General features: G+C 34.4%; 1 long non-coding RNA gene across 1 annotated transcript in view; it reads left to right on the top strand.

The window, feature by feature from the left end:
* Positions 1 to 14,590, top strand: part of LOC126973838 (uncharacterized) — a 453,438-nt gene extending 438,848 nt beyond the window's left edge. Inside the window, exon 2 of the long non-coding RNA XR_007731431.1 lies at positions 14,416 to 14,590. This is a non-coding gene — a long non-coding RNA (uncharacterized LOC126973838). The remainder of the gene's footprint in view (positions 1 to 14,415) is intronic.
* Positions 14,591 to 21,617: the final 7,027 nt, after the last annotated feature.

Raw genomic sequence — 21,617 nt, 5'->3', positions numbered from 1 at the left:
CATTTTATGAAATTCATCTTACCTCTCTCTTTAAATAAACGTGATAATGTATGCATTAGGTGCAGTGACGCGGGCAGATTTTTGTAATAACTCAGTTTTACCAAGCGATGTTTACTTACTTCTGTTGTAAACTTAACAACCTCCATTTTTCAATCAGGTAGCGAGGTGCTGCACGTTGTAAGCCCACGTACTGCCAGCGACCCTAATAGAATATATTTTGCAATGCAAATAAATGCAATCTGAACTCTATCACGTCGCAACAAGGACCAAGTAACTCGTTAAACGATTGAAACTTCACTCTCAGCCAGCGCTGAACCCGCTATGAATATTTCAGGCTCGGCGTTCTTAAATGATTTTCTTCCATTTGCTATAAAGGGATATCGAAGATTATATCTTAAGAGTGTTAACTTACGTTCTACTCCATTCCGACTAACAGGAAAGCGTTTAAAAGAACTATCCTTTTGTCCCAATATCAGCTTGTTATGTAATATCAATGATCTAAATATGTACAATATTACTGAACCGTCGTTACATAGCCGAAAAGGCATTATGCATGGTGTTTAATTTAAATTGAGTTAATCATGAATCTTTATTAGGACAATAATTAATATATATCAGGCATAAGCCTCTATTTTTTTTTATGTAGAAAATAAGCAAAGAAATACTATTTTAATAAACGTGTAACACTACATGTCACGTTTAATTCGTATAGTTCTTCAGTCGGTACTGTTTCAGTGCGTGCTATGCACTGTTTTTTTTACTGTCACTTTCAAGGGAAAATTGTTTTTTTTGTGTGACCGTTATGTTTTCAATTGTGTTTCAGTATGCTATTTATCTTTTATTCTCAAAAATTTATTATTAACTAGATTTTTAAAAATCTGATGATAAGTATCAAAGTTATTCGAAAAAATATTTGTCCTACAAAATGTATGGTTTGATTAAAGAGTCCCCTCTTCCAACATGTATCGATAAAGAGGTCATTCAAAATTATTAAGAACCGGCTGATTATTATTATTTTTTTTTTATGGAAAAGGAGGACAAACGAGCGTACGGGTCACCTGTTGTTAAGTGATCACCGCCGCCTACACTCTCTTGCAACACTAGAGGAATCACAGGAGCGTTGCCGGCCTTTAAGGAAGGTGAACGCGCTTTTTTTGAAGGTATCCATGTCGTATCGTCCCGGAAACACCACACAAGGAAGTTCATTCCACAGCTTTGTAGTACGTGGCAGAAAGCTCCTTGTAAACCGCACTGTGGAGGACCGCCACACATCCAGATGGTGAGAATGATATCCTAACTTGTGGCGTGTCGTGCGAAGGTGGAATTCGGCGGCAGGAATTCGGTAAAAAAGCTCTTCGGAACACTCCCCGTGATAAATGCGGTAGAAGACACACAATGAAGCGACGTCTCCACGCAACGCCAAGTGATCCAGCCGTTCACAGAGTACTGGGTCCCCGACAATTCGAGCTGCTCCGCGTTGCACGCGGTCAAATGGATCGAGCTGATACTGGGGTGCGCCAGACCAGAGATGACAGCAATACTCCATGTGTGGCCAGACCTGCGCTTTGTACAGCGCTAGAATGTGGGCCGGCTTGAAGTATTGCCGTGCTCTATTAATGACGCCCAGTTTCTTTGAAGCCAATTTGGCTTTGCCCTCCAGATGGCCACGGAATTGGCAATCGCTCGAGATTTCAAGACCCAGTATTCCGAAACTAGGCGAGGCTTTTAGGGAAGTGTTGTCGAAGAGCGGTGATGCGACATATGGGGTTTTTTAGTGGTAAACGCGCAAACTTGAGTCTTCTGGGGGTTAAATTCGACAAGGTTCAATTTACCCCATTCCGCGACCTTCTCAAGAGAGGACTCGATAGAAGACACAAGTTTCTCCCGGCACTGGTCGACGATTTCCCGAGAGAGACGTGCATGGCCCGTGTATACGGCATCACCAGTGCTGTCATCTGCATAGCAATGAATGTTGGATGTGTCCAACATACCATTGATATGCAGAAGAAGCAGCGTAGGAGATAGCACACAGCCTTGGAGCACTCCAGCATTCACGGGCTTTGGGTTCGAGCAATGTCCGTCGACAACTGTGAGGAAGCTGGAGGTCCACTTGCACAAGCTCTTGGGAAGCCCAAATGATGGAAGTTTAGAGAGGAGCGCCTTGTGCCATACACGATCAAAGGCCTTCGCTATATCCAGGCTAACTGCCAGGCCTTCCCCCTTGCTTTCAATAGCCGCAGCCCATCCATGTGTTAGGTATACCAGAAGATCACCTGCCGACCGACCATGGCGAAAGCCGTATTTCCGGTCGTTGATCAACTGGTGACCCTCTAGGTGTACCAAGAGCTGACGGCTAATTATGCTCTCCATGATTTTGGAGAGCAGGGATGTTTTAGCAATAGGCACTGTAGTTTGCCGGATCCGAACTGTCTCCTTTTTTTTGGATCGGATGGACAAGGGCTGACTTCCATGAGTCAGGGACTACGCCTTTGGAATAAGAGTGCCGGAATAAACGCGTTAGCCCCGGCGTCAACTCAGAGGCACACGTTCTAAGCACGATTGGAGAAATGCCATCCGGCCCGCTCGACTTCCTGACGTCCAACGAAAGCAGAGCTCGCCTAACAGTTTTTTGTCTGAACTGTACTTCAGACATAGAGCTCTGACACCGCGGGATGGTCGGCGGTGTTTTTCCGTTGTCGTCAAGAGTCGAGTTGGAGGCGAAAAGAGTGCACAGGAGATCGGCTTTCTCTTTTGCCGTATGGGCCAGGGTGTCATTCCTCATGTGCAACGGCGGCATGGACGGCTGGCTGAAGTTACCAAGAGCAGCTTTCGACAACGACCAGAACTTGCGTGTTCCGGTCGGGTAACTGGAAAGCTGCTCGCCGATTTTGACGACGTGTTGTGACTTTGCACGGGCGATTTGCCGCTTAAAAAATCTGGAAGCACGGTTGTATTTCCTCTTAAGAACTATGCAGTTCGGATTCTTTGTGCCCAGCGCCGCAACCCAAGTTCGATACGCCTGTTTTTTGCAGTCAGATGCTGCTTTAACTGACGCATCGAACCAGGGCTGTGATCTGCCACCGATCGGTACTACAGAGCTTGGTATAAAAATATCCATGCCCTGTAGTATCACATCGGCTACTGCAACGGCGCAGGCACTAGGATCATCCGAAGGGAAACAAACCCTGCTCCAAGGGTAGGATGCAAAAAAGGAACGCACCCTATCCCAATCTGCTGACTTGTAGTGCCAAACGCGGCGGATCGCTGGTGGTTTTCACTCAGATAATATTTTTATATATTAACAGTCATAATAATATTGTCCTACAATTTGCGTGCCTCGTTATCCCGGTTCTACGCTCAGGAATTGTTAATACCACAAGACTATTTTTTCCCGACTTCAAAAAAGGAGGAGGTTTCAATTCGTTGGTATGTTTTTTTATTAATGTTTGTTACCTCAGAACATTCGACTAGGTGAACCGATTTTGAAATTTCTTTTTTTATTTGAAAGCATGTGTGCTTCTCGTATGGTCCCATTGCAATTTGGTCCTGATCTTACAATAGCAGCCATGATTTACATACATACACACATACGAGATAAAATATTTACGTCCGGCCTAAAAAGGACGGCAACGCCCGGTGATTCCTCTGGCGTTGCAAGAGAATGTGGGCAGAGATGATCACTTAACACCAGGTGACTCGTACGCTCATTTGTCCTCCATTTCAATAAAAATACCCACAAAAATTTGTTCAATTATAGATTCATGAAGTATTCATAATAATAAAAATGTTTGTGCGTGTAATCTTTACGCGCGATTGAAGTAAAACTTAATAATAGTTAACTTTAATTATGTAAAATATTATTTCATTTACTATTCTTTATTAAATTCATTCAATGCCACTTTCACATTTAAATCATTTTTACTCATTATATAGTTGAGAATATAAAATTGAAGGTAACATTAGCACATGTCAATACTTTTTTTTTTTATGGAATAGGAGGACAAACGAGCGTACGGGTCACCTGGTGTTAAGTGATCACCGCCGCCCACATTCTCTTGCAACACCAGAGGAATCACAAGAGCGTTGCCGGCCTTTAAGGAAGGTGTACGCGCTTTTTTGAAGGTACCCATGTGTTATATTGTCCCGGAAACTCATTCCATAGCTTTGTAGTACGAGGGAGAAAGCTCCTTGAAAACCGCACTGTGGAGGACCGCCACACATCCAGATGGTGGGGATGAAATCCTAACTTGTGGCGTGTCGTGCGAAGGTGGAATTCGGCGGCAGGAATCAGGTTAAACAGCTCTTCGGAACACTCCCCGTGATAAATGCGGTAGAAGACACACAATGAAGCGACGTCTCTACGCAACGCCAAGAGATCCAGCCGTTCACAGAGCACTGAGTCCCCGACAATTCGAGCTGCTCTACGTTGCACGCGGTCAAATGGATCGAGCAGATACTGGGGTGCGCCAGACCAGAGATGACAGCAATACTCCATGTGTGGCCGGACCTGTGCTTTGTAGAGCGCTAGAATGTGGGCCGGCTTGAAGTATTGCCGTGTTCTATTGATGACGCCCAGCTTCTTCGTAGCCAATTTGGCTTTGGCCTCCAGATGGCCACGGAATTGGCAATCGCTCGAGATTTCGAGACCCAGTATTCCGATACTAGGCGCGGCTTTAACGAGAAAGTGTTCTCGAAGAGCGGTGATACGACAAATGGGGTTTTTTTAGTGGTAAACGCGCAAACTTGAGTTGAACTTGAGGGGTTAAATTGGACAAGGTTCAATTTACCCCATTCCGCGACCTCCTCGAGAGAGGACTCGTTGTTATTGAATATTAAAGAAAATCGCTAAGAAAGTTTATGTTTATTTATAAGTAATAACTTGTTATTTATTCACGTTTACCGTAGGTAAAATTCTTCGTAACGTAACACGTTACGGCGCCAGTCTATCTGGCTTCCCTTTCTCTCGCGCACACGGTAGCTGTAGGCAGGCTCCTCCTCTCTCAATCTAACCAATTGTTACTTTTATAGGATCATATAATGATACTATTAATGTACATACACAAAATTCAAATGCTTATGTTCAATAATTGTAACTAAAAACATAATATATTTTATAATCATAATGGTATTATAAACAATTTAACCACATTAGGTGAGCAGACGCGGCGTGATCATTCATCAGGATATTATTAGGTACAACGTGTCATATCAAGTTTATATATTACTATTCAAAATAGGATATAGGATCACTGAGTGAATGTTAAAATTTACTTCAAATATCAATTATAATATTATATTATGCATGAGAACGGAGCAGAATGGCGGAAAACTCATCTGGTGTTTTATATATTAGTTACCTTTACCACATAATCGTTTATTGAGTGATCTTTAGAATTTCATATTCCATTTGTTGTATAACATGTATAACATTAACTGAAATCATCTAGGTAAAGCCAGCAAAAGAACTCGTCTGAACCGAGCACAATACTGCAGACAAGTATCAATATTGCATCGTTTATTTGTAGAACAAGATGTTGTAACGAGGTGATCATTGATATTTTATTTGTTTGGCCGAGACAATAATAGTAAAAGAAACGTTAAATATCGCTGCGAGAGGACATTTGTTACTAGTTGGGGAGCCAGGCGTGGGTGACTCACTGAGCTACAATATTCGTTGGCTCTTATAATATGTATTTATTGTGGAATGTTTCATAGAATTGTGTTTATGTTCCTTGTATTTTATAATGTTAACTATTTTCCTTGACTTGATGACCAGTGGCTCCTTTGCACAGGATATCGGCGAGTTTATGGGTACCACTACGGCGCTAATATCTGCCATGAAGCAGTAATGTGTCAACATTACTGTGTTTCGGTCTAAAATGCGCCATAGCTAGTGAAATTACTGGGCAAATAAGATTAGCATCTTATGTCTCAAGATGACGAGCTCAATTGTACTGCCGCTCAGAATTTTTGGGTTTATCAAGAATCCTGAGCGGACTGCATTAAAATGGGCAGGGTGTATCAATTACCACAACCTCCTGTTTATTTCACAGTCTCTTTAATAGTATTTCCCTGTAAACTTTAATCTTCTATTTCATCCCCATGTAGGTTTAAGTTTCAAAGATCGTCGAACAAATGTTTACTTGTTATCAAGTGCCTAAATAAAAAGTTTCCTGTGCAAACTTTCATCCTTTACTTCAACCCGTTAATGCCCTTTTTTAAGAAAAAACGGTAGCTTATGTCCTTTCCCAAGGTCTAGCCTATTTTTGTACTAAATATAATTAAAATTGAATTCGGAGTTAGGCGTGAAAGGATAACGTTGTTTGGACTTCCACACATCAAAAAATCATTTACTTGATTAATATTATAATATTAAAATATTTATTAACTTCTTATCAAATGCCTAAATGGAAAGTTTTATGGAATCATCCTCGATAATGACGAACGTCCATACAAATTGCCATCCCATATTTCAACTCCTCCATTTATTTTTTTCGCAACGAAAGGTAACCCATGACCTTTTCAAGGCTCTATTCTATCTCTATATTAAATTTTACGGAATCGGTTGAGTGGTTTAGGCATGAAAGCGTAAGAAACAAACTACATTCATATTTATGATATTAGTAGGGATATTGTAGTGGTATCGTCCCCAATTACAATTTCTACTTGTTCGCGCTACATACTTGTAGTATATATTACTGGCATTTTGTTTAGTGGATCTGTTTATTAACTCTACGCTTAATGTGAATAATTTAATAGTCAGGGGTTTTATTCATTAGAGGTGCTTAATGATACTGTTTATACTAAACTCAAATGACTCATATTATAATATATATTTAATGAATATTCATTAATTCCTATCATTTATCAGTTACACACAATAATAATTTGTAACTATAATTGGCAACAGTAATCACTTTAATCTCATCTTAGTATAATGTCTTGAGTGTAATCAAGGAAAATCCCCTCTCAACACGATAGCAAGATTAGAGATTGAGACACAAATAAACAAATCTATTACGCATTTGTCGGAGTGAACATTTACAGGGAGATTAATATTAATTAATACATTAATAAATACCTTTAATTTTTTTTTACCTCTAACTTAATAAATCAATAAATGGATATTTCACGTAAAGCTCAGTATCGTTACTCTTCAATTATATTTATTTAATTCGTCATTTAGTTATAAATTAATACCTTGATTGTGTTGAAAGTAGTTCTTGCTCAGAAAAAAATAGTTTAAAAGTAAAGGTTAAAATTTTACTTCACTTTGGAAATATTTTAAATTTATATTATAATGTTTGATTCAAATGTAAAAAAAATCACTGACCATCATCTATCATGCCCGCTTGTTCACCATGAAAAGGTCAAAAATACTAATTGGCACTAAGATTCTTGTGTTTATAAAACGTTAATTTTTCTAGACCTATTATTCTACTAGAACAAAAAAAGGCTAAGGAAGTCTGTAATTTAATTAAGCGAAGATGTTCTTATATTTGAACATTCACTGGCGTAGAATTTCTAAATTGAAAATTCCTTCAAAGTGAAAATATTGTAAAACTTTGTGAAGCTTCGGTAAAATGTTTGTGTTGAACAGTGAGGGCCGCATGCCTGCACAACATCCAGGAATGAGTTTTCTGACAAAAGGTTATTGGCGTTTCTCACTATTTTTATATTGAATCGCTCTTTAACCGATATCAATCACTTACTCATAACTATAAATTTTCTGAACATCACAAAACACTACGACAATCCCACAATTGTAAAGTATATTGCTGAGTACTGCGACTGTCTATAACTAGTGACTATATAAATTATACAACCTAAGCCGACAAACATTGTTTTTCCATATAAATTATTTTAGGTATTCAATTCTATTATTTTCTCAGGCTTTCTTTTTAAGGCAGACTGCAAAAAAGTCTTTTTATTTTTCAGGATAATATAATATAGCATAATATAACACTAACAAAAAATGTGGCTATTTCTATTACTTAGTTACTTACTAGTACTTAGTAAAGTTACTTTTGAAAAATGTTACTATTCTATTTATGAATACCTAGAGGAAAAATATATTTGAATGTCTGCCCCTCTGTCATTCATTGCTATGCCTTATTACGAGGTGCATGTGATAAATATTTAGTACTACAATTTTGTTTAGTAACTAAGTTGCATGTAACGCAATTTAATTAAATAAATAAATTAATTTTCTATTGGTAAGAACATTTTTAAAACCGTCTCAGTAGATCCAGAGATTATTGTATTAGAAAGTATTTTATTTATTCGTCAACACTTCAATGATTGTATATTATTTTACTATTCGGAACGGAGACAAATCCAACAAATTAAAAATCATGAAAATCAGCCCAGCCGTTCTCTAGGTATCGGTTCGAACAACCGCGTAATGTATATAAATTGAAACTTCACGCCTCTTCCGTACACGCTACTCATCTCGCAAGAAGCATAATATACAATTTCCACCTTGTAGCACTCCGAGTCAGTGGCAACCGTTGGATCCATTTAACATGAAAATATAAAAAAAAAATTAACAAAAAACAGCCGTCTTCAAAAACACTATTCCAAACCAATATATATAATGTGCACTAAAAAGTATAAAAATAATTGCGTATTTTTATACAATTTAATTAATTAATCTTATTCTAGTTACGATAATTAGATTGTATAAAATAACGCAATTATTTATATATGTCACCTTCGATGACGAAGAAAGAGCCTCCGATTGTTTTTAAGGGTGTGAAGTCACAATTGTCAACTTGCTGATGATCACTCATAATTGGGTCATTGAAAGAAAACTGCAAGAGTATTTGATTACCTTTGTTTATTCTACAGGAAAAGTAACGACGTACCAGAGGGATCCGTACCGTACGACACCCGAGCACGAATGCCTCGAGTGTCGACAATGTCGCCGTATTTATAGGGCTCAGAGCACGTGCACGTGCTAGTAGGATTTTAGAGTAAAATTAATATTAAGTAGTAGTAATCTTATTTTGTTGTTTTTAAAAAAAGTAAGTGAGTATTTGCGCCGATATACATTATATTATGTATTTTTGTAACTCCTACGGGCTTTGCGCCGCAAACATGAATAGCTCACAGATTGCAGTTTTTTTCTATTTCTTGACACTTATCGTTATATTTTGGATAATAATAGCCTATGTGTTATTCTGATGTGTAAGCTATCATTAAAAACTATTCAGTAGTTTGTGCTTGAAGACGTAACAAATATACACACTCACTCACAAACTTTCGCATTTATAAAATTAGTAGAATAATATATTATACGCACCCATTCGATGTTAAGGACTATTAACACTCATGGCAATGGATTATGACAGAATACAGCTAGTATTGTTCAATTCGATATGAAAAATCAAAAGCCACGTGGAGCTTTCAGACAGCATCGTAAAATGTAACATTTAGAAATCCTAAAATATTCATGCAAATAGTAGAACACTTATAATCTGCGGTCTAAGGTCTAATGGGTCCGGCATCTATTAAAACCTTCGCAGCTCCTTATCGCTACGGGTGTATCGTAAAGTACGGACTAATCTCCACCATTACACAGTGGCAAGTTTGCCAAGATAGTATCGGGATATATAATCCAGGAAATTGCCTAGGATTTCGGCCATTGCCGCTTCTAGTAGCAGTTAATATTAATATCTGTGGTCGAAAGCTGAACGGTACATATTGTACAACTTGTCATATGGAAGTATTAATCAAAGGTTTTGTTTAATGTCAAATTATATGCCTTTATTTTGTAGAATTCCCTCATTTTTGTAATATACTTATCTTGTTCAGATAAAAGCCATTTTTGGATGATTGCTAAATCTTATTTAAATTTTTTTTTATTTTATTTATTTATATAAGGACAAACAGTATCATACAACTATCTTAATAACTATGAGTTAATATAAACCTTTAGTTCCCTGTGTTATATACAGGTTATGGCGCATTTATATACACAAAGTTTACGTTTAAGAAGCTGAATTTTATAAAGTATATAAAATATGTATAGATACTATAATATCTTATAGGAAAGTATGTAACTTATTTAAATTTATCACTTTTGTTTTTCATTTTAAGGTATCTTTTTAATTTATTTATGGAGTTACAAAATATATCAATATGATTAATGGAGTTATTATAAAGTCGACAGACACGTCTTATGAAACTATTGTGGGTAAAACAAGTTCTACTGGTCGGAATTGAGAATAAAGGTTTTTCTTTACTGCTACGTTCACACATACGAGGTATCCTAAATGTAATTTTCTGTAATAACGCAGGGGCGTCAATAACATAAATTATGATTTTATATAATATGGTTATATCGAATTTGTCACGACGGTATGATAGAGATTCTATTTTATGTTTGTGTAATTATAATTGGTAATTAATGTATTCATCATGTCTAGTTCTAAATTCTAGAGCCTTAATAAACTTTTTTTGAATTCTTTCTAAACGATCAACGTGAATTTGATAAAAAGGTTTCCAAACTGCACATCCAAATTCCAAGTGACCTCGTACAAAACTATCAAATAATATTTTATAAGTTAAAAGATCCTTAAATGTTTTTCCAGCGCGTAAAATAAACCAAGTTGTTTATACTCTTTATTTACGATTTTATTAATATGATTAACATAGGTGAGTTTCGAGTCTAAAATTACGCCTAGATCCCTAACTTCAGTGACTCTTGTGAGTTCTTTACCACGAAGATTATAATTGTAAAACATTGGATTGCGTTTTCTTGTAAAAGTAATAATATGATATTTTTCTGTATTTAAAAATAAATTAATGTTTGTGCAATTAATTTCAAAAGTATTTATATCACTTTGTAGTGCAATGCAATCATCTATATTACGTATTACTTTGTACATTTTGATATCTATCTGCATATAATATTGAGTTAGATTTCTTTGGAATCTCAGAAATATTGTTAATATGCAAAATAAATAATAGAGGGCCCACATGCGACCCTTGTGGAATACCAGAACTTTTTGATTTAAAATCAGAAACGAAACCACTAGTTACAACAGCCTGACTCCTATTAGTGATGTATGACTTTATCCATCTAAAAAGATCACCATGTATACCGAGTTGCCAGAGCTTCATCAATAGAGTATCATAACAAATTTTGTCAAATGCTTTGGCAAATTCGGTATACACAGCATCTACCTGGTATCCCTTGTCCATAGCATCTAACAAAAATTCATTAAACACCAAAAGATTACTATCAACACTTCTACCTTTAAAGAATCCATATTGATTTGGGCAGATATGTTGACGGACAGCTACAGATAATTGGTTCGTTACTATTTTTTCAAATATTTTTCCAAATTGACATAATTTTGATATTGGCCTATACTTTTCTATATCCATGCTAACAGAACCTTTCGGTACAGGGGTTATATACAAAGGTACGGCATACATCCTTCATCAATAGACTGCTTATATATTAAGAAAATAGGAAGTGCCAATGATATAGCACAATTTGTCCGGTTATAATATATATACATATATATATAATATAGTCAATCTGGACCGGCTCCATTATTAGTATTAACTGATTGAAGATATTTTAGAACCATATCTATACTTAAACTGACTGTACTAATTTCTACTATTGCTGAGGCATTTATTTCATTGTCATTATAGTGGAGTGGATGATCTTTAGGCTTTTCAAAGACTGATTGAAAGTATTCATTAAACATGTTACAAATTTCTTTACCATCTGAGGACGTCGATCCTTTATATTGCATAGTTTGTGGCAGACCCTGATTAGCTAAAATAGATTTAATATAAAACCAAAAAAAGTTTGGATATTTCTTAATATTTTTTTCAGAAAATTCAATATAACAGTTATAACATTCCATTTCTACTTTGCGAGCTCTTCTTATTAATAGGAGTAACTACTATAGTCAAGGGAATAACCATATAGTTTCCATTTTTTGTGCACTTTTATTTTTATAAATTAATCGCAAGTTCTAGGCGAGTCGTTTATTCAAAATCAGTAATACCATATATTTTTTAAATTTTGTATTCTCCAATTAAGAAATTTGTATATTCATTAAGATATTTCACATCTGCTGTTGTTGTTGGCCGCCTGCTTTTATGAGACGAAGTTGCGGGCTATAGATATTATATTAATTATAAAATTTGGATGCTTGAAGCCTCTTAAGCTTTTATGTTGTTGATGGTTCGTAAAAATAAATATGTTTTGTAATAATACAAATACAATAATTTCCTAATGTTCAAAATGTATTTTAAATCATTATATTATTTTCTTGGCATTACTCTTGATTCCAAATTGCAGTGGGGCCCCCATATTGAAGGATTGGCGAATAGGCTTAGTTCTGCAGCATATGCGGTTAAGAAAATCAGACGGTTAACTGACATAGATACGGTGAGATTAGTATACTTTAGTTATTTTCATAGTATTATGTCCTTTGGTATATTGTTATGGGGCAGTGCGGCCGATATTTATACTATCTTTGTGCTGCAGAAGAGGGCTATTCACGCGATTTATAACCAAGGTCCTAAAGAATCATTAAGAGAAAAATTTAAAGAAATAATCATTTTGACTGTTGCTTCTCTGGGATTAAAGCGAACACCCTCAGGCTATTTAATTATAAATGTTTATTGTACGATATGACATTGTAATCCATATTTTATATAAAAAAAAGCCCGCTGAGTTTCTTGCGCCCATTCTTCTTAGGTCTGAGGCAGTCTCTTTTGAATGGGTGGTAGAGTTTGACGTTCAATAAGTGATTATAAATCCTATTTTGAATAAAAATATTTGAATTTGAATTTTGAATTTGAATATAATATTATGCTCGTCTCTTAGGTAAATACCATAGTCATGTATATGTATATATGTATTTAAACTAGCCTGTCAATATCACATAATAGAGAAACATTGAGAAATAGAAAATTACAGTATACATGTATTGATTATGTACAACACATAGTAAGATGCAAACTATGAGTTATTAAACACATTAACAAAACAATAGTATACCAAGTGAAATAACTTTATTTTAACGTAAAGAACTGCTTAGCCCTACGCACTGTACCTTGCACCGCACCCTTGCGGTAAGCTGCTGGGAACGTCTAACCAATTAGCGGTGAAGATGTTTATCACAACAGCTTGAGATCTATTTCTAATGTAAGACGCAAACCAGCGCAACAAATCTCCTCTAATACCCGCCTTCAACAGTTTGACGGATTGTTATCGATCTTATCAAAAGCATATTAAGCTGTGCTGTTGAAAGAGTTTTGACGCGCGTATAGAATTGGTGGACCGTGTTTGGTGCGTCATCGAGATAGAAGCCATTATTTTGACTATCCCGTAATAGCTGTGCCAATTTCTTAGACTGTATTTGATATATTTCTTATACTAGTCTATTGACTAATTCCGCGCTTAATGTCTAAAATGTCAAACTTGATATTATGTAGTTTGAATGTCAATTCGGAAGTGAATTCTCAAGTGAAGCTTGAGATTTTCTCTAACTGAAAATCAATATCGGCATTCTTCGTTTAACCAAATTTGTTTAAATTTATTTACGGCTATAGTGCTTGCGCGTGAATGTGTGTTAGATCGGATGTTGATGTAATTAAGGATGACTTTTAGATGTTTACACTGTTGATTGAACCAAACGTTTTGGGCTGCCAGACGCTGAAGCTTCAATTCTTCTTCAGGTTAACTTGATGTATAATTTCGGCGATTTAAGAAAATTTATTGAAATAGGCGTTACTTTGCAGAAATCTATAATTATTCAAATGATTTGAGTTTTCTTTAGTGTTAATGTCGCCAATATTTGTCTTCAAACAATTCGACACGTGTTTCACCTTTATATCCATATAGTCCGAAAGGAGTTCATTAAAATATATCAAATTAGAGACTGGTGATTTTCCATTGACAATGCTATGTCTCATAGGTATATTGAGATTCTAAACGCGGTATATAATATATGACGCGTTATGAATCTGATCAATTTTCTCGTCGCCTTTGTGGCATGGTTTGGTGGTGATTATTTACAATCAAGTGAGCCCGTACACTCGTTTGTTCATCTCTTTCTCAATTTGAGTAGAGAATTTTCTCCATCTATTATTTTCAATAGGGCAAATTATGGGAAAAAATAATGATAAAATACGATTTAACGAACAAATATCAGGAGCAATCTGGATTGCATTTATTTATTCTTACCGATGCATTACCTAATTAAAATAACCTCTCCTCTAAAAAAAACTATTGTGTGCTTTATTGGAAATCGCAATTAATTTATATATAAATAAAGTAATACTTACATACTAAATAATAGTATATTGTATTCTTTAATATTATTATGGATCATATTGACCCTGACTACAAAGCTAGGTCCCGGGTTCGAATCCCGGTAGGTGCAATCATTTATATGATGAATATGAATGTTTGTTTCCGAGTCATGGATGTTTATATGTATTTATGTATGTTTAAGTAAGTATATTGTATTAAATATATCGTTGTCTTGTACCCATAGTACAGGCTATGCCTAGTTTGGGGCAAGATAATTTGTGTGAAAGTGTGTCAATATTATATTATATTATATTATATTATATTATATTATATTATATTATATTATATATATATATATATTATTATATATTAGTGAAATAAATTAGAAACAAGTATGAAATAAAAGTTATTATTTATCTAAGTCTATACATACGTAGATAGGATATTTTACTGAAATAAGACCTTAAGTTATAAGTCATTGGCATTATAAAAGTAGGGGTGTTTTTTTTTACATTTAAGTCGGTTCGATTCCCAGACGAGGTAAGTAATTTTTAGAAAATCTTTGAATGCAGAATAACTAACTTTTAAAAATAACATAAAGGCTTATTTCAGTAAAATACCCTATCTACGATACTTAAGGTACTTTCCCTTTATGTCCCATAACTTTGTGACACCCTGTATACATCAAATTATTTATTTTCATACGACGGTGATAGTATTCACTAATCATTTATTGGTATATCTATATATATTGAATATTAGTGACAAAACTGATTGGAATAAACTGTTTTGAGTGCATTAAAATTAATTAATTTTCTATACTTGTTTATATTAACCTTAAATGCTGAGTGTTTGTACTATCTTTAATCGTAACTATTTGTTAAAATTTGATTTATTTTTCCATACGCCAAAGAAGTATAACTTCTAACGCGTGTACATAAGTACACACTCTTTTTAATTTTTATAATGTTTAATGTATATAATGATTTATCATTATATAATATTAACACGAAAAATCACTAACTACACTCATTAACCTCACAATCTTAACCAAATAATTGATAAAATAATAATTATTACGTACCAATGATAACTATTAAATTAATAATGACAATTATTACGTATTAATTCAATATACTTAACTCAGCGACATAAAAGAGAAGTGCAGCTGACTGTATGCTTCTCGCTCGTGTACACTCGGCGGTCCCGAGTTCACCTGAAAGCGTGACAGATTCGCCTAACCTGCTGCCTACCTACGAAAAAGTGTGTGCGGTGCGCCAAAAGAAGTTTTCACTTTAAGATCTTGCGCGCCGTTTTCATAATTTTCATCATTTGTTGCTGTGTAAGTAATTGTAAAAATGTCAAGTTGTAGTTGAGCTTACAGAAGGTGAGCAATTGATAGATTTAGCCCCGCCAGAAGTACTAAATGCAGCACAATTTATATACGAAAGCTTATCTGCAAGACCTAGAGAAAAGTACTTAGCTGTGCCTTTCACCTCAGAGCGTGACGGATCAGCCTAACCTATAATCTACGAAAAATATATTGTGTGCGGTGCGCCAAAGTAAGCATTAACTTCAAAAAAATTTTAAGTACTAAACTCTCAAGTATTGCACGTTAACACTTACAATTAGTAATATAACACAGTAGGGATGAATACGCGTAATAGCAAGCGGCCACGACTGAGTGAGCCTCACGTGGTCTGTATCTCGTGTAGCGCTGTCGTAGCAGTACTACGAGTCCACAACAATCCAACAACTAATCTAAATAAATTGAACCGTCAGTAATCGAAATCTTGAGTGTCTCGTTAGCGCTTACTCGATTCATCCTGTTTTTCCTGTAAACGAGATATTTTATTATACACTTACAAGTAGTTAAAAATCGCAAAAGGTATTTATTTTCTCAAAATTGATTCCTTTACAATTCTTTTTTATGTCATTTCTATCATTACCACCGCTTCGGAAACAAATGGTTGTGGCGGCAGAAGAACCGGCGTAAGAAGCTCTCCCAGCATTATTTTTTTGCGCTGTTTTTAATAAAATATACGATATTGTACTGTCATTGTTATTGCTATAAAATAATCGTAATCTACTCCCAGGCTGTCCGATCACTTAGATATTCAGCTATGAAGTAGTAGGATTTGTAGAAGGATATAGGAGATTTTTTGGTAAAACATTTAAATTTATTTATAGATAATGCCGGAACAGTGGTCGGGACTTGATTATAAAAGTGTATACACTTACCATTAAAGCTAGTATGTATCTTTAGAAGCCTTCTAGAATTAGTTACAAGCAATCAAGCTGACGATTTTTGTGAAAGTTAATAAAATATTCATAAATGTACTGAACAGTTAAAAGTATGAAATACTGTTAAATGGAAAATGTTCTTGTATTTAAATTATAATGTTGTAATATAATTACTTAGTTTCTTTAATAATTGTAATAATAACCTTTTTAATGCTTTCTTTAAATAAATAAATAATTTTCGAAGGTAAATTCATGTATTATTATTTCCCGCATTTAGAATAAATGCTAATTAATTACACGAATAAATGTAACAAAAACAATTCGATAAGTTTTTGTTAAACAAAAATATTTATTTAGTATTATATTTAGCTCCACAAATACAAACATAAGGTTTGTCAATAAATCTCGCTCGAGTCTCGTAATTGAACAACATTATAAATAAATCATCCAATATCGTTATAACGTTTACCATCGACTCACTAAAATGTAATAACTGAAAGTGCTCCATGGCTGTTAAGAGTTGACTGTTGACTTGACACATGAGTGTTCATTTACAAAATTAAAAACAAATGACAAAATATTGAGTTAGCTTTCTACAGCTAAACCTTTTTTCATAATTTGAAATGGATTTTAATATACAATTTTTCTTACTAGCTAATAATAATAATAGTAAAGGATTTTTTTATTCAACTGTTGGTGTTTATGATCCTTGAAAAAATTAAAAAAGGAATTCTTTTTCAATCCTAATGTAACAAAAACTGGATAAAATATTACGAGGCAATATTTATCCTTGTGTTATTGTGTACCTTGCATTCCATTCAGGACATAAATAAATAAATACATATCAATAATATAGGGAGACGCAGTATTTATTATTATATTAACTTGTATATGCGTTCAATAGCTATAAGATAATATTTGTTTAAACCATCTGAAATTTGTTGAGTCCATCAATCGTATTAATTTTTCATAATAGTTCATTTTAATTCTCATTATTAGTAATTTTGTTCGTGAAATTTTGGTCTAGTCTAGTGACTTTACACTTAGATAGAGTTTACTATATATAATACTAGCTGACCCAGCAAACGTTGTATTGCCGATATTAAAATCGCGATACAAAAGTAACAGTTGATCGTAGATGGGTGAAAATTTGAAGTTGTATGTATATTTTAATGCTGACTCATAATCAAACAAATTTAAAAAAAAATGTCAAAAAAATAAAAAATAAATTCGTGTGGACCACCCTTAACATTTAGGGGGATGAAAAATAGATGTTGGCCGATTCTCAGACCTACTCAATATGCTCACAAAATTTCATGAGAATCGGTCAAGCCGTTTCGGAGGAGTACGGGAACGAACATTGTGACACGAGAATTTTATATATAAGATATACTAGCTAACTTGACAGACGTTGTTCTGTAGATAATAAAAAAATAATACTTTTTTTTATTGGAATTTCCCAATAATATTTAAAATATCAATAATTATTTCGATTATTATATTCGATAGTGAAATTGTTTCACATGGGAACTGTCAAACCGTGCGTCAATAAATTCTCACACAGAAAATATGTCCACACAAAACAAATATTTTAAATAAAACTAATTATGGGTCCCAAATCGAAATAAAAACTATCCTATCTCTCAAGTTAGATTCAGCTGCACTCCACGAAGAAAATGAAATCCAAAAAGAAATCCCCATGTAAATCCGTTGATTAGTTTAGGAGTCCATCGCGGACAAACAACTTGTCACGTATTTTATATATATTAACATATATAATGAAGATGGTCATTGTTTGAGGCTCTTTCACGCCTGAACACGGATCGTATCGGTTTATGGCTCCTTATTTTTTTTTATATTTAAAATATACTCTTTTAAAATTCGCCCAGCAAAGCGGGCGGGAAGGGCTGCTAGTATATAATATTATATATATAGATGATTGATTAATTTTGAATGTTTAGTTTAAGTTCCATAACGTAAATACTAGATAAATATTATGATATTAATTATGAATACTAATCAAAAAGATTGTATTTATTAATAATTAATAATAATATGCAAACGTATTGCAAATAAAACAAAACTTAAACTGAGTATTATCAAAGTGGTCTGACTTGCAGTTTAATTAATTAAACCAGGAAGTGAGCTGCACTGGTACTGAATCTTCATTAAGATACTCGTGACAAACGACTTAATAACTGCACTCCAAGATTTATATCAGAATGTAGCATGAGAAGAACAGGAACACTTTAAGCTTCAATACCGTTTGAGAGATTTATCCTAAAATAATTTAATGGAATTTTGATTGTTCATTCAATATAGTTTCTTTTTGGCCAAATCTATAAACGTCAAAATTATCAATAAATGTAATTCTGATTAGTAGCGCACTTTTTTTTAGTAAAGAACTATAAATTACATTAAAACACAATTACATTGAAACATTACTGTATTATTTTTATACCTATATTACAGTAAAATTCAACTCTTCATATAGTGCTCTCATTAGTTACACTTTATTTGTCATCGACAGAGAAAGAGAAGCAAGACTCACGAAAGAACTGGAGCTCTCCATTATTGTACATTAGTTATAATAAATTCATCGTTGGCGCCGACCAAGTTTTTCTATTTGTGTCTTATAATTGATTATATATGTCATGCTCAAAGAGAGGTACGAAAATCCGAAAACTAATGCTATTTTTGTATATTGTATTATTAGCATCAGATTGTTACTTCATAGTGCTGATATAACATTATATTAAATGTTAAGTATAATAGAACATATATATAATATACATTAAATTGAATATTCATAATTATTCGGAGATGGCTCACGGGTGCCTCAAGTAAACAGTTACTGAGTCGTTGGTGGCAGCTATTCTAATCGATCTACCCACTTCTTCTCCTTTTTCATATGTGTGGTTTCTGCCGACTCGACGTCATAATATTTTGCGTACGAAGGTGGTAGAGACCACTAAAACTAGTCAAGTTTCTCTAGGAGGTCACCAAACTTCTTGATGTAGCCCTAGAAGACCCCCCCGAAGAGTCCCTGGTGATCGCAGATACTTCGCCCAGTAGTAGTCTGTACCTCTATGCACTCTAGTTACACTCTGCTAAGGGGTCTGTCTATGACATGTACATATAGTTAATAGATCCCTGTTAAAGTCGCCATGACCGGTGCGCTTAATATTAGTGTAAGTCTTAGTCGACATCGTATTAGCTATAAAATTGCAGTCTGGCACAGGGTAGCGCACATTTGGCTTGTCTTGCAATCCTCAAGGTTGTTCCAGTTTTGATGTAGTCTTTATTTATTGATTATTGTGGCTCCTGGAGCAAGTGTGCGGCAGAGGCAAAAAGTGTTCGGGTCTGCCCGTTAGAGTTTCAGAACCCGTTACAGCCAGTTGATCTGCTGCCTCATAGCTCCCTACCCCCTCTGTGGCCTTTAATCGACTGAAATGTTAAGGAGTTATTTTTACTGTGCACCTTATTTAAAGTCGTAAAGTTAGAAGTTTGTGAACCATTATAAGAGTCAAGGCAGACCGTATGATATATGATCAGTATGTCGTAGATATCTGGTTGAATCAGACAGTCTATTCAAAGGCTGAATAAGTAAAGTTCAATTCTAGTTGAGTCACTCGGGAAGTTTTGTAGGATTACGTTGGTTACTTCAGTTGAACATCACAAAATTACATAATATATTACTCGTTGTTTAGTATTTTACCATAAAATAAAGAAATACATTATTATAACTTTGACATTGACTTAAGAGTGAATATAATTACTTGTACGCCGTGCGTGGAGGTATGTTACGGAAAAAATTTGGTTTCTTGAAGTCCTCGCTTCGTTTCCGCAGCTTATAGATACTAACATTCCCTCAAACGATTTGTTGAATTAATTAAACCCAGGTGGCAACACTCACTATATTTATTTACTGACGTAATTAATTTTGTTTTAGTAACTAACTTGAGCGCTTATAGTTGTATACTTATTTAATAAGCGCCTGCCTGTCGAGGTCAGCCAATGTACAAATGGTGAGTACAACAAGCCACCTGAGTTATGCCAGTTCAACTTTGATCTTAAAATGTAAAATTCAAAAGTTAAATTGAAAATAAGTTTATATATCTATCTATGTCCTTGTTACTTAATGCTTACACATTATTGCTTCACGGTAGCAATAGGCGCCGTTTTGGTACCCATAATCTAGCCGGCATCTTGTGGAAAGGAGCCTCCCACTGATATCTATGTATCCCTCAAACAAAGTTGAAAATTTTAAAACTGCTAAAAACAGGACTCAAAAATTTTCTCGAAATAAATAAATTCTCAAAAAAAAATAATTAAAAATATTTACCAAACACGCTGACTGTTCTTGACTGACTTCTGGCGAAAGAGATTCAACATTAAATAACTCTACGAGTTTTCAATTAGTTTTAATAACGGCGTTGTTTCACCGTCCACTTTTCAATAAAACCAATCATAAAACTTTAATAACGAAGCTCAGTGGTCAACACAATATTATACACAAAGTATTCAAGTTTCAATACTTTAACTATATGACGAGCACAATAATATTTAAACTATGTATTTTTGAATACCCGGAGAATTGGATTATATTATTATAATTATTATTATACTTTAGTGTTATTCTTATTTCTTCACGAAGCTACGTTTCAAAAACCGAAAACAGAAAAAAACTACAAAGAATTAATATAAGTTAATACAGGTTTCATTTAATACACCTGTTATGCAAGACTAATACTTCTAATATTGCTACATGCTACAAACCTATCAAGGTTGGAAGTCGGTGCCAAGCCACGCGTGACTTTAACTATGTATAAGTTTTTTTAATAATTCTTGTAGCACAGAGTAGGGATGGATACTTATGTATAAAATTGTAGGTATTCATTATTACTTAATTCTATTATTAGTTTGTCTTCAAAGCAGTCATGTTGTGTGCTCGTCACACAATACGCAAATCAAAAGGTCCTTTTCAGGGCCACAAATCTATTCATTCATACGAATAATGTAGGTTTAATTTAGCTATGGTTACTCATTTAGGTTTTATAATATTATGATTTATATTTTATCA

This window comes from Leptidea sinapis, chromosome 30, assembly GCF_905404315.1.
Source record: "Leptidea sinapis chromosome 30, ilLepSina1.1, whole genome shotgun sequence".
Lineage (NCBI taxonomy): Eukaryota > Metazoa > Arthropoda > Insecta > Lepidoptera > Pieridae > Leptidea > Leptidea sinapis.
Note: the sequence above shows the minus strand (reverse complement) of the source record. Positions and strands in the feature narration are given on the sequence as shown.